Below are 15,414 nucleotides of genomic sequence, written 5' to 3'. Positions count from 1 at the left end.
ACTTGGGCTTTCACCTGCTGTAAGGCAAGCCAGGCCTTACGCTGCCTCTGCAAATCCCTTATCAACCTATTATTTCAAACACTTTGTAAAAGTTAAACCAAGATCTTGGCAACCCAGGAGAGAGACTAGGAGTTAATAGAAGAAATATGTGCACTCAGGGTTGAGTTATTAAGTGGAGTAAATGATTAGACACCACTTTATACCCCTTTGGTGATTAGCCTAAGAGCCCAGTCCTGTGGAACCTATTGGTCCCATACCTCTGGGCAATGCAAACATCCCTTGCAGGATTTTCTTTTTAAAGGTGCAGTTTTGCTTTATTTTCCTTATTGCATATGTGTTCAATCACACTGAGGTGTATATTCTATCTGTCCTATATAAGGAGAAATGGTATCATCTCCATAGCAGATTCCTTCAGCAATATGTGGGCAGGACGACCATATATTGCAGTTCTGATCAGCAGCTTTTGAGGTGGGTCTGCCAAAGGTGCAGAAAACTAAGGGTAGAAGACATTGAGAGCTGCACAGGTATATGTGTACACATACAAAACTGATTTAGTATCTTGGAATAGGAGCAAAACRTCATAAACCTGTAATTAAATTATTTGAATCTGGCTATTAATTTTTAAAAAATGTGTTTGAGGYCCTGGAGGCTAATGGGGTTCAGGTACAAAGGCAGGTTGAACTGCAGCTCAACAAGAGGAAGAGTCAAGAATATGGGAGATTTATCTTAATTATCCTAAAGGACATTCCTAAATTGTGTTGTTGATGGTTTCAATATAATCAGTTCCTCATAAATATGAAAGTGAAAATCATCCATTTTCTTTCTTCCCTCCTTCAAATACCAYTGGTTCACTGTTAGTGGTTCCCGTGTGAGCAGCACAGTTGGCTCAGGTCACTTGCCATGCAAAATAGAGCATGAAAAAAGCAATGTCAATGTGCTATCGAGACTACCGTGTTTTTTCTATGTACATATGCAAATATAAAATGTTTACATATAATTATAAGAAGTTTTATGCACATAAAAATAAAAAGAAGTACTATAGATGAAAATGAGAAACCAACAAAATGTTGATGTGTATTTTTAAAGCGAGATCTTAGCATAAGAATGCCTATGGAAATTACAATTATCAGTTAACTCAGATTGAAAAATAAGCAATATACATGGGCTTTGCAATTAAAGCAAATGAAACATATATAGTACTAGGAAATTTATTCATGTATATTTTAGCACAGTGGTTATTGTTGAACAAAGTTAATGATGTTGCCTGGAGCTTTGTTGTTGTTTAGTTTATTTGTAGTGTGCTTATTTGCATTTATTTGTAGTTTAGTTGTACATATATATCACACATCTTCGGTGTGCTCTTTTCTAAGCATAGCTTTGCATTTGATATGCAGAATAACTGGATTCCTGCTATGGTGCCTGGGTGGTTTGAGTCAATATGGCAAATTACATGTTCCTAAAGCAGTAGTTTACCGGCACAAAGGTTGCTGGTAAATTAGCACTTGTTAAAAAGAAGCAACTTGCTGACATGGATGGCAAAGGGAAACGTTCCCTTCGGTGGTACCGTGTGTGTGCACAAACACCTGTGGACACGGTTCTCTGGTCTCTGCACTGAAGAAGGGTTTTGGAACAGAACCTCAAGCGGAGGGCAGAGCAGCTCTCATAATCCTGGATAGTTTTATTCTGAATTACTTTTGTATCCTGTCCATCTTTGGGGCTTGTTTAGTTCTAAATCTACCTTTTCATGTCATTAGAAGGTATCCTTTCCCAATGCAAAGAGATAATATTTTTAAAATATTAAACAAAAAGAATTGTTATCTGTGCACAGAAAAGTTACACGGATCCCTTTTTGGCACTGGGAAAAAAATCCCCTTTCTTCTCACCTTATTGACTAACACAGCAGGGAGGTTTTCTTTTAAATTGTCAGTAGAAACTAAACGTTATTCCCCAAAAAGAAAACAAAAGTGAGACAGATGAGCCTAAGGCAAAGCTTTATGCTACTGAAAATGCTGGTGTTAAAATTACAGACAAGCACAGTATTTAGTCGCAAAGCAAAATTTGCTGGAAATTTTGCTTTGCTATGGAGCAAGGACGTGCATCCCCACGCACATGTAGGAAAGACCCTTCTCTTTCCTTCCTCCTGCAGCTCCCAACCCAGAAAGAGTGAGATGTATATAAAATTCAGTGGAGGCATTTGCATCTGGCTGGGGTGGCGATGCTGTTTCACAGCGAGCTCCCCTTGCTGCCCAGGCACAGCAGCGTTTCCATGTGCTCCCCACGCAGCGGGGCTCGCTCCCCAGCCTGCGCACGGGGCTGGGGGGTTGTGCCTGGGCAGGAGGAACGAAACGAGGTAAACGAGGTAAAAGGAAAAACCTGTGGACCAAGATCTTAATGAACATAAATGACTCCAGCTGGCTTCAGCGCAGCCAGGCCAACTTGCTGAAGGTGCGATCCAGGGGCATTTCACCTGGACCTGGTGTGGAAAGAAGAGGAAGAATGTATGGTTTGGGGGAAAGCAGTGGGWTTTCTTTATCGGGTGGTCCTGCTAAGCTTCTCCTGGTGGGCCCTTCTCTCAGTTTCCCAGTCCAAGGTCACTTGGAAGCGGCTGGCAGAGCGTCGCGGTGCGCCAGCAAGGATGTGACTGCAAAGGTAGGGATGCAGCAGAGCATCTGCACGTAGGAACGGTCTTATGGTCAATAATACCAGAGTACCTGATTTACATACGCTCTTTGTAATTGCTTTTGTGAACAACCCTGCGTTAGAGTTCAATATTGCGGTTGGAGAGTACCATGATGCATGTTTTCATGAACAGGATTGCTCTGAATGCTGCTACCCATAGAGTGCAAGCTATGAAATGAACAGTTTTAAGGAATGTGCCGAACTGCAAGTGCGAGTTTATAACAGGGCAAAGTTATGGAGAATGTACTGAGTTGTGGATATTGAGTGGCCCTTTCCACTTGGTCCTTGTGCTGTGGTGCCAGGAGGTGGTTGCAGTGATGTTTGCACTGCGTAATGTTCACTTTTTTAAGAAACAAAATTAAAGTGTCRTGGAAGTATTGGCATCAATATGTAAGCTTTTTACTTAATGTTTTATTTCTTGATATTAATATATTTGTCTTTTAATGCTTGGAGTCAGGGTAGACTAAATTACTGTGAAAACAAACCATGAAATGTCGTATTAAACAGGTTTGCTGAGGCTGTGACTTTGATCTGTGGGGCTTCAAGATGCAGAATGGTGCCTTATTGCCTAATTTGAGTTCCTCACTTTTGGCTTTTGAAAATGTATTTTTCTCCACTGTTTATTTGTTCTAGGCAGACTACTTAACAGTGTGATATTGGCAGAAACTGTCATTAAAAAATAACTTTACTATGATCCAGAAGCCTTATTTACATTTGATTTACATATGTTTTTTACAGAATATGTAATATTTATATTACAGTAATGTTTCATTTCTGCTGAGGAACAAAAGGTGCTTGTTAATAACTCCCTTTTCTAAAGTAGTTTTGACCTGTACTCACTCTTAAGTGTTGTATAAATGAAAACAAATGAGGGCTAAATCACTGTATTTCCCTGTAAAGAGCAGTTTGTGCTATTTTTGTGGCATTGTTGCAATACAAGAATATTTTGACATTMTTTTTTCATAAGGGCTGCATTAGCAAGCTTTTTAAGGAGGAACTGCAGATAGCACAGCTGACAAGTTAAATATGGGTTAGAAGACAGGTGAACAGAGTAAAGCTGGGCCTGAATTTTTGAAGAGTTAGCTCTGGAACCACGAGTGCTTCATAGTATAAAACTGACTTCTCATGTTGATTCTTCTAGGCATACTTTTATACATTCATCTTAAATGTTAATCACTGTGATAYTAGTTTTGGGGTAAGGACCTTCTTTCTATTCTGTTTGTAGCAGTAATGATTCTGAATGCAAGCTTGATTATTAAAACTTGTACTTTATGACCACTTCTGAATCGATGGAAGATGGTCTGACTGGAGTCATCAGTCAACTACAGCTTCTGATGGCTTCTRCTCCTGGTGCTTAGTATTACCTTAAATTTGTGGAACTGTAGGGTGCCCCAAATGGTCTGCCCAAATATTCATTTTTAATTTTATATTGCCTTTGTGTTTCACAGCAGAATAACACAGGTGCTGTCACGCTGAGACAGACCACTAGCTAGATTGGTATCTGTTTTGTTGGTATTAGCTTAACACCTGGTGAACCAGTTGAAGATGAAATGGAAAAAAATGTGCATAAAGAACAGGAGATAACTGGAGAAAGAGGGGCAGGGTGAGAAAGAAAAAGAGAGAAAAAAATGTGCATATTTTTTCTTTTTTCCTCACACCTGCAGGCTATCAGCTTGCAGTACCAAGAGCTTTGTTGCCTTCATCAAAATCTTCTGTTGCATAGCTAAGGTGTAGAGCTTACATGCTTTTGAGTACTCATATAATGGAGCTGTCTGACAACCAGTCTGTTTGTAACCTGCATCAGCCACTGGGTCATATTGAGCACTTGTAGGCTCCCTGCCATTTCCTTATGTCAAAGCAGCCCATAAAAATGGATTTTTTATTATTAAGTGTGGCCAGATTCTTCTGTGGACTAATGCTTTGGTGTTTTTTTTTTAATGTGTTTTTTTTGAGTTACGCAAAGAATGAATTCTCAAATGAGAGGATGATTTGGAGAGAGAGGCAGATTTTTTTGTATTATTTGTTTGAAGAACTTCTTGCCTATTTGTTTTTAGTTTAGCTTTGCTTGTTTTCCTTAAGTTGTGTTTATTCCTGCATTTTACCACTGCTCRTTTCTCTGTTCTTCCCCTTCTGGCTTATTTATTGTATGCCTTTGGAAACTCCTGGAAGGAAAAGGGGTAGAACAAGAACCGTAACAGCTGTAAACACACAGGGCTGAGCAGCTCCTCTGCCAAGCAGGCTGCGTTTGGCAGAGCCCCTTTTTGAGTGCTGAGTCCTTGGCTGCTAACAGGTGCCTGCACAAATGTCCTGCCCTGGGCACAGAGGATGCGTGTGCACACAGCTGAGAGCTTGACCCGGGCTGGAGCTGCCAGTGGGTGAGACAGGAGGGCAGGAATGAAGCAAAGAAACTCGAGGACAAACTTTTGAACTACAGCAGATCTAGGAAAGAGGCAGAAATAATAAGGTCAAAACTACAAGTGCATCTGTGCTTAGAGGGGTTCCTCGATTTCCACTAACGTGGTCCTACATCACAGCCTGGTGTGACTGAGAACAAAATCGGACTCTGGTCATCAAATTGTCACAGGAAGGTGTTGGGTTTTGGGTACGGGTAGTAATAAGMTGCTGTGCAACAAAATGCATAAGTAATTCTGTCCGTGTAGCCTTAGCAAAGGTGACCASTGCAAGGTGCTGCCTTTGATGTCGGCCAGATGACAGACATTACAGCCAGCTGGAACTGAGTGACTGAACACGGGGGTCAGTTTCTAAGCCTTTAATTATTTTAAATTATATGACAATGGGATGAAATGGTATTTTTATTTCATATAAAGAGCAGTCTCATCTGGCACTCTAATCCCCAACTCTCCAACAACTTCCTCCCATTCAATCTCTTCACCCCTTTTAGAAATCATCTTTCAACTTAAACTTGTTTGTGGCTGACCTGTCCTTACGACAGCACTGTCTTTTAGCATTAGAAATTTGGAGAGCTGGACTTGCTTCTTAAGTCTGCCGTGGATTTTCTGCATAATTTACAGCAAACCCTTTTAACTTCCTGTGCCCTAGCCTTGTGTAGGAGTAGGGGCTAAGGGCAGCTCCTACCTCCCTAGGATGCCGTGTGGATGAACGGACTGGTGATTATAAGGCATTAGGTAATGTGAGGCACTGGGTCTCAGGACAGCAGGTATTTCCTGAGCACAGTGCTGTGTGATCTCCTTCCTGCTCTGAGGTGCCKTATTCTAGATATGACCAAGCAGACCAAACATGTCATCTGATATCACAGTTCAGAGCTGGAGCGGGCTGCGTTACCAGTGCTCTGTTGTGGTGACAAGGGAAACAAGTGAGTCACTCTGAGCAACTTCGATATTCAAAGACTAAAATTTGGCTAGTCTGCAGTTGGTTTGCAGGGTCGTGATCAGCAGGACAACATCCAGCTGGGGACCAGTCACTGGTGGTGTCACCTGGAGTGGATGCTGGATGCAGGACTGCATCTCACCCATGTGTATAAACACCCGCCTTCTGCAGGCGGTCGAATCAGATATTCTGCAGAAGTCCAACCCAACTAACCTGCGATTCTGTGAAATGTGAACAGCCAGACCTTAAATGATAAATTGCTTTGTGGAGGTATCTCCACTGGAGAGTGCTGAGAATGCTGCAGGGATGAATCTGCTCCTTGGCTTGAAGTTATGGTATCTCCAGAGTATGTACCTTAGTTAACACCTCCTCAAGGGTGCTTGGGTCTGACTAATGTATCCTCAATGAGCCTTTGTCCCTAGTGTAATAAACCACAAGTGCTGGAACCTGGGCAACATCTCAACAGAGTTGTCACTTCACGTTTTTCTTCCCAGATCAACATGAGTCATATGCAACCCTCTAGTTTCTTTGTCTTATTTTCCTTCCTTCCYTTATTGCTTGCAGCAGCAGCAAATTGTGCAGCAAGCTCTGTGTTCTTCCTGAAGAATTAGTATAATAACTAGTGGGAGACGTGATGCCCAAAGCATGGGGAAAAAATGTCAACTAGAAGAAGTCAGTCTATGGTCTGTACATGACCTTAATGGGAAGATATAGCTGGAAAATAACATTTCTTARACAGTAAGCCTACTTCAAATAGTATCTTAACAAAGAAAGAGATCATCTTGGGTAGTCTTTGATTTAGAGGCCCTGCATTTTAAATGTRTCCTAATTATAGTGCTCATCACTTAACATTAATGAACATCCTCATTTATAAGGACAAGCTTGGCAAATAGAAATTAATGCCTTTAAAGTCCTCAAGTCTCCCAAAGGAAAAAAATCAAAAGATCTGTGAAGAAAATGTAACCTTATTATTTATGACAAGGCAAAATACAAAGCCACCCGCCATAGGTTTCTCTAAGTGGCTCAGGGACCCTCAACATACGCAGTGTGGAAGTGCCGATACTGCTGCCAGCAGCCTTGGTGCGTGTGGCTGCTCACAGCCCTGCAGCACCCACACACGCGAGTCCCCGTCGTGTCGGGCACAAATCGGGAGCCTCAGCTAGTGACAAATGCAAAACGGAGGAAGCATGCAAGGCGGTTCCGGTAGACCCACACAGAGGAAGCTGAGGTTTTCTGTTTTGTGAATAAAGGCTTCTAACTTTGACATTTGTTGATCCAGCACCTCGTCAGAACACTAGAAGTCTCATAAAATTAACTTAATTCCCCTTGCCAAGGAAAGGAAAGATAGCAGGTTTGTTGCTTCTCTGAACATTGGTGGTTGTGTTTCGGGGTACTGTACTTCTCAACTGGTTTTCATTCTTGTCTAGTGGGGATTCTCTCTATAAGATCCTCTGGGAGCCTGGCAGAGCCCAAGGGGATGACGGCAAATAGTTCTTGGCCAACGTGGTGTGAGAGGCCAGATGTCCTTATTGCTTCATGCAGAAGTCTGCTGAAGTGTGACCTTTGGAGCAGAGCTTGTTCTGAGCAATGTTTAAGGATCCAGTCTTGCGTGGCACTGATTTGGTCTCCCTTGTCTGGATGCAACGTCCAGACCAGGATTTATCTGATCAGCTCAGGAAGTCATGGTGGTGGTTTATACAGGCCTGGAGATAGGGATTGAAGGAAGACAGAGTTGTTTTTCTTGGTGGATCTTGTAAAGTGTCTGCAATGCTTATCTCTGCTTTTATCGTTCCGTTGTGTGCTGATATCAGAACCACTTATTTTAAGAAACACAACCTCTCAGATTGTATCCTGAGGCATTGATCTCAATACATGTGAAATCTGAGTGCTCTGCTTACACCTTAGGAAAAAACCCTTTTGTTCTGAACCACGTTTCACTGGAAGTGCAAGAAATCCATCAAGTGATGTCCATACATCAGTATGGAATCAGAGTGGAATAAGGGTAGATGATGATAAAAATAAAGGGGTAGCATAGACTGATAAACGTCCCTTCAGCTCCTATATATCATTCTATTGCAGAAGGATAGGGTGTAAAATGAATCACAGCCTGCTCTTCGTGTGGCCTTGACTGGGGTGCACTTGGGTACTGCAATGTCCCTGCTTCCTGCTAGTCAGTCCTTTCCTGARTTACTGCATTGCAGGCTTATTTCTCTCCCTAAGTATCATGATCATCTACAATATTTTACCCTTTATTACAGGCTGAGCAAAGTGAGGAGAATTTTCATCCTCATCATGAGAATCCCACAGTTATGTRAAGGATGGAGAGCAGAGCGGGCTCCTGCCTTGTGACTTGCCCGTCACAACCCCAACACTGCAGCTGGGCACGGAGCCTCCCCCTACTAATGAACCTGCTCAAAGTAATTGCCTCCACCTTGGCCACTCTTAAATGTACTGCAATATTTTTATTGTTTGCTTTGCTCTGTCTTGGCTTACAGACCAGCTACTGATACAAGACTGTGGAAAATTTCCATTTCCAGTATCAAATCTCCTTAGGGATTARGTTATATTTTAAGGGCTTTTGTTTTTCTTGTTCTTTTTTTTCTTCTTCTCTGTGGCAAAACTCTTCATTTTTATTTGAGTTTATCTTTGCTTCTGATGGAAAGATGTGCCTTCTCATATCATCATATCACCCAGGCCTAAGTGCAAACTCATCAGTGATAGTGAGTGATCACTCTTCTAGTATTTACAGTCTTACTGACAGAAAAAGGGAGATTAATCAAATAAACTTTTGTCTCAAAGTCTTGTCAGCAGTTCAACTCAGGAAATACTGGAGTGAAAGGGAGTTGGAGCTGGCCCTAGATAAGTCTCAGAAAGCAGTTGAATCTGTCATCTAAATAAACCTGAGACTTTCACACAGCTTTCAAATACTGCAGCCTCTGAGCATCTCCCTAGCAAAATCAAGAGCAACTGTGTGGTGGGCTTTGTGGACTCGATTCAGGGTCAAAACTGTGATTTAAGTCAAAATCCTTTATGGCTGTCTACATATGCTTATAACTACGCGGCTCTATTTGTGTCTCGGTAGGTCTCTTCCTTTTGCTTGGTTTTGTTTAGTTGCTTTGATTGGTTTTTGATTTTTGTTTTGTTTGTGTGKGGGTTTGTTTCCTGTCCTTACGGCCAGGTGATAAACTTGGCAGATCCTGTTGTAGGCTGACTTCAGAGAATGCAGCTCTGGAGTATTTTGTTGTGGAGTGTGGGAGTGCCTTAGAGTGAAATCGAAAGAGAAAATGCTACAACTTTATCAGGGGCTGCTGGCGAAAAGTTGTTTTGAATATTAGTTTGACAGAAGAAATGTAAGACAGAACTTTCTCTGTAACTCAGGAAAAAGGTATTTCTATATAGAATAAAATATGCAGTTATGAGAAGACCTAGGATCTGTTGATAACTGAAAAACAGTCATATAATTGTTATCATTCTTCTAACTTGTCTCAGAATGGTATTTTTTTCCTTTATTTCATTCTTCATATTAGTGTTTTTTTTCTATTAATAAAACTTAAGCAAATCTGATTTCATCTCCTGTATACGCAGAAAAAGAAAGAGCAGAAGTTGACTGCTGATTTTTTTTTTTTTTTTTTGTATGCGTCAATTTAGATTTTTCAAGGCAGGGGGTTTTTGGATTTTTGTTTGTTTTTCCAAGTGAAAAATTTACTTTTGACTTACCTCCTTTTTGGCAATTCCAGTTGTATAGCTCTGCAGTACCGCGAATCTGTAGCAGCCCCCAGAAAAGAGGCTGACAGGAGAGGCAGATCTGGGTGCCTAGTGCGATTTGCTGTGTGTGTTACCGGATGAGGAAACGCTCACGGACAGCGAGCATGTTTCACACTTTAATATTCTGCCTTCTGTGTGGGCTTGCTGTCTCCTAGGTACTGTTTTCATTTTTAAATTTAMGTGTTTTGCTTAAAGCAAGAGCGTGAGAGGAGATGACATCTCTGCTTGTCTCGCGACCTGCTTGCTCTCGCTTCAAGAGAGGAGCAGGCGATGGAACCGTGTCCGCCGCCTCGCCTCTCGCAGGGCAGGAGGCCTGAGGCTGCCCGGGTGCTCGGTGGCGGGGAGCAGCTGCCGAGCCTCCCTCAGTCCCTCGCTACCCCTGCTAATATCGAAGCCACAGTCACTGCAAACAAGCCTGGATCAGAATGGAGCCTGGACCTCGGCATACGCTGCCAGGGAAACGACTTGGTCTCATGGACACTCAAGCAAAGGCCAGCACCACCTTTTACCTGCTGAATTCTTTGCCTTTTTTTGCAAGGAAATGGGTCTTTTGACAATTAGAGCAATAACTAGGTTGAAATGTGCATGGAGAACCTTGCAGTGGGATATTGGAAGCTGTGTTTAATAAAAGCTTGTGAAAAGGATTGGTGCTTGTCTTGAAAGGCATCTATGGTGTTTGAATTGCTGCCTCATATTGGGGTGAACATCTGTCCTTAAAGCACTATTAATTTTTCTCATGAAAAACTGTGTTCTTGGATGCTGGGGGGAAGGAATAAACTTTTGGGGGCCCAAACTCCCTCTTTCAAGAGACTGYAAAGGTTTCCTCATATCTTCGTGTGCCAGGGCTGAAAAGCTAGTCTCCTAATTCAGACTGTTTGAGGGATCCCTTGAGATAATTATTTCTTTTTAATAGATTTTTTGATATAAGGGCAACAAGTCTGATGTCAGTAGGCTTAACTTTGCTCTAGGAAGACCTGCAGGAAAATATATAGGACTCCAAAGACTGGCAAAGCCTGGCAAACCATTTTTAAATATTTACATTAGCTAAGCATGATATTAAAAAAGCTAAAATGTCATTTTTGTAACAGCTCACAGGGACTTCGGCTCTCTTTCCATATGATAATATGTGAAGACGCTGATTCTCTGCATTTCTCCAAATGGGGGAATCTTGTGTTTGTTATGAGAGGAAAATTAAATTAGTCTTGTGTGTGATCACAGTTATTGAGTATTTTTTTTCCTTCATAGCAAGGTGGGTTAAGCAGGCTGAGGACGTTGCTGTGCTGGTTGGCTCCACAGAGCTCATGAAGGGAGGCCCATGGTAGGGTCAGAATAGGCCCTTTCTGCTTCACTCCACCCCTARCTATGTGTTTTAGAGGAAAGTGAGCGGCTTTAAGTGGCCTGGCCTCTTAAAAAGGTTTAAAAAGAAATACTCAGAGAGACTGTGTGTCCCTGGTGGAACGGAGATGTGGGAAAGATGCTCCAGCTCCGCTGCTTCACGTGCTGCAGAGCTCGCCTCRGGCAAAGCTGTATTTTTTAAATAATTTGGAACCAAGAAAAATTTCCTCTATTCCCAGGCACGACAGCAGGCTGGGTTAGTGGGAAGTGTTGGACTTCCCAGGCAGCGGCTGGAGGACCAGCAACTTAGGGAGAATCGGTGATCATTTGAAGAATRTATAAAACTGACACTACGGATTACAAGCTTCTGAGTTTAAGTATAGCTAATGAAAATCAGACCTAGGCTTTCAAGAGGCTTCTGAGAAGCTTTTGAAAATTATATCCTTTATCTCAGTTTCTTTCAGCTGCTTGCCTCACAAGGAAAAAAATAATCCCTTTTTTATATTGATTTTTACTGATTTTTAGGGTGAAACATTTTTTTCTTTTAATATGTTATTTTTAAAAATAGTGATGTAGCACAGAATTTAATCTGTGTAAGGACTTATCTGCTTCCCACAAATTTGTAAGAATCTCAGTTATGGCATTTTGAATGTAAGTAGTGGCTGAAAATGGCTTTTATGCATCTAAGCCACTTGAGTAGTTTAAGAGTTTATATTTATAGCAGCAATCCAGCCATTTGCAAATAGTAACTACTCAGAATGGCTTAAAATTCTGTTTCTGTTTCCTTGTTGTCTTGATATAACCAAAATCACTGGGGAGTTCAGTGAAATAGTATTCAATTCAATTAGTTGAAGCATTTAGTATKCAAAAAAGGGGAAGTCATTTTTAGTGAAAAGTAACCTGCTAACAAAAACAACAGCTGAGGACAGATCATCATTAATAGTATTGCATGTAAAAGAGATGAAACTATTATACCTTAGAGAAACATATTCTGTAACGATCGTCTCAGTTGTGAAGCATAATTTGTTTATAGCATTTTAAAATTTGTTTTATGTCTCAGGCTTGAAATATCTGGATATTGTTAATTGCATAAAATCTGTAATCCTGTAAAAATAATTTAAATCCTCAATGTCTGCTTTTGTTCCCATACATACTTCTATTTTAAATCTCATTGAAAGGGGAATATTTCCTCTGAAAATTATTAATGTGTGTTTTTAAGACTTTAGTGGTGATTTTTTGCTCTCCAGAGTGTGCAGGGTGGCCAAGAAGAGCATCTTGGGCTGAGATGAACYCTTCCATGGCCCAAGAAGAGCATCTTGGTATTACACTTCCATGGGGTTTGAAAGATTTGTGTCTATGGACCTTTGCAGCTTTATGTCGGGGATTAACAGGTACACAGAAAGTAAAGTTTAATGGCCRTATACTGCAGAGATATTTGCTCCAGAAATAAAAGGAGATTTTTATCTCTCAATTCAGGAGCTGCTGAGCACCTCTCATAGCTGGGGACATCCATACAGCCACTCAGTCATTTGCAATTCAAAAAAATACACATGCACACCTAGCTTAGCTGTCTGCAAAGTTTGTTTTTCAGGGAGGTTCTGATTTCACTGAGTTTTACAAAGAGTTTTAGAGAGGTCAAGTATTTTGGTCTTTCTCCCAAAGGGCTGGTTCTCTGATGTGCCTGCTGCAACTGCAAACAAGTTTGGAAAAAAAAATTGCAAAACCTGTGACCAAGCCAAGGAGGGAAGTTATCCAAGACACAAGGCTGGTAGGRCTGGCTGAAGGGCAGGGGGAAGGGGGCTGAGAGCAGCTCCTCCCTGCGCTGTGCTGGGGCAGCCCCATTTGCATTTCTGTACTGGCCTGTGACACAGGTTTAGTGCGTTCCTCTTTTTAAAGAGAAAGGATATCTACTTTATAAGCAAGCAAGGAAACAACTTGCCATGTAAGCGTCGAAAAGAGCAGACAACAACCCTCCGCATACTCAAATGATTCCCAAGTAGCAAATAAAATAAAAGCAGGCATGCATCTTGCCCCCCTGCCTCGGAGCTGGCATTTCTCTCTCCCTGGGTGCTTTTAAGGGGCAGTGTATTTCAAGAGGAAGAATGTTAGTCGACTACAGAGCTGTCCAGTCCCTGCACTTTTCCCCATCAGAGCCTTGACTGGGGTGTCGGGGAAGCTGCTTATGGAGCCCTGGCTTGACCTTAATCCTGCCTAACACTCCTCGGTGCCAAGGCTTGTGCCTGGCTCCCCAGGAGGCAGCAGCACTTTGCACCATCCATGCATGTTTGTAGCTGCAGTAGGAGTTACTAAAATGCAATGATGTTGGCCTTTTTTTGCTGGAATAAAGCCTTTTATAACATGTACTGTTGGCAAAAACTTTCCTACTGTCATGACATCAGCCTCCAAGTGCTTGCCATTCCTGTCAAGACCAAGAAATGACAGGATTACCTGAATACAYGGGAATCCCGTGTTGGGGGAGTATTCCTGGTATAATCTGTATGCACTCGTTTGCACCCTGGTGGCAATATGTGCTTGCACATTTCTCATTGGGGTGCAAAGTTTGCCTGTCCATAGTTTGTCTCAGGCACGATGAAATAACAAGTTGTGAGCTGGTGCCCTAGTGTCCGGAGCTCATCCTGGCCTCCTCCTGGTCTGTGGCGGTTTTGGGGACATTGTCAGAGTTTGCACAACAGAGAACTCCCTTAAAGAGTTCTGTAAGCTGAAGGAGATTAATCCTTCTTGTTCCAGATATGTTGTATGTGTGGTTTAAAGTTGTTCTTATTCCCAGGAGGTTAGAGATATGAAAAGGAGCATTTTTTTGTTGTTTGTTTTGTTGCCAAAAATACCACATGCCATATTTGGCTGCTCCTGGGCAGCACGGGAACCGCTGCCCTTGTCCAACGCGGCTGATGGTCCCTGCAGCTGCACCGAGCTCCCGCTCCGTGTTCGATGGTCCCACACTAGCGACTTAGAGGTCCATGAGGCTCCTTGGCTCCGGGGCCCCAATTTTAGAATCCCAGTGTAAATTTTGCAGCTGACACGCGGTGCTGCTGGCTCCGGCCGGGAGCGGGAGCACAGCTCAGCAGATGGACACGTCACTGCAGCCGAGAGGCAGYGGGTACTGCAGGCACCGCGGGGCTGAGCCCTCTCCCCAGCTCGCTCGGAAATCCTCCCCTGGCTTGTTTTTAATTAATACATAGGAGACTGTAATATCGCAGGTTTTCCTGTGCTTTGCTTGCCTTTATTGTTGCGAGTTGCTGAAGTCTAGTGCTCTTCCTACTGGGCACTCCACAGGTGCACCTTTGTGTTGGAAGGTGTCCTTTCCCTGCAAATTTATGCTGCCAATGCGCTAAGGAGGGGTGTCTTTAARAAATGCCAGTTACCTAGTAGCTATCCAGGATCCTCTCCCTTGTAGGTCCTGCTTGCACAAGGTCCTTGTATTAGGTGTTTTGTCGATCAGCCCTTGCCTGCCTCGGCATGCGTTGCTCTCCTGCTGTTTTATTTTTGAGGTAACTACTTGCTGTTTTATTTTTGAGGGAAGTGATGCTTACATGTGTCTCTGACCCCCCCCAAATGGTGTTTTGGATCACTGGTTTAGCTCTAACCACGTCTCGAATGTCAGTGTGCTTTGTGAAAATAGGTGGTTGACTGCTTGGGCTAAATTCTCCTGTTTGTGGAAAGTCAACTTTGTTAGAATACTGAAACCTGAATGTCTCCTATCTGTGAACACATAAGCAATTTTGCTTTAAAGTGACAAATGGCAAAGTTTCTAATAACACAATTTGTATCCTCTGCTTGTTAATAATTCTGTTTGCATTAATTCTCAGGTAAGTCACTGTAAAATATATGTAAGTTACTATAAAATACGTGATGTATCAATTTAGATAGTTACAATATCAAAGGCTTTACTTTTAATTATTTTTTTTCTGTAATAATTTTGGTAAAATTCAAACACTTCAGTGGTACCGTTTCATTTTTATCTGATTATCAAATTAGTTTTATACTGTCTCAACCTGAGTAAATCATTCTAATAACATTTTAAAACCAACTATTCAATTGTTTTAAATCATTCCAACAAATCAAATTCTTGGCTGCGYGATGATTAATCTTAAATGCATTTAGCAAAAATGTGGAATGAGTTTTCTACAGGTTAGGCAAAAAGGCAGCTTAGTATTTGTTACCCATGTTCRTCTCTGTCTCTCCCCATCTGTATTTCTTGCTGTCTTACACGTCTTGCATCACGACCTTCGGCACCAGATGTTTSCCTGATTCCCAGGTGCCATGTTG

The sequence above is a fragment of the Nothoprocta perdicaria genome, unplaced genomic scaffold, assembly GCF_003342845.1.
Source record: "Nothoprocta perdicaria isolate Ctin4 unplaced genomic scaffold, notPer1 scaffold_42, whole genome shotgun sequence".
In the NCBI taxonomy this organism is placed as follows: Eukaryota; Metazoa; Chordata; class Aves; order Tinamiformes; family Tinamidae; genus Nothoprocta; species Nothoprocta perdicaria.
This window is presented reverse-complemented; position numbering follows the sequence as displayed.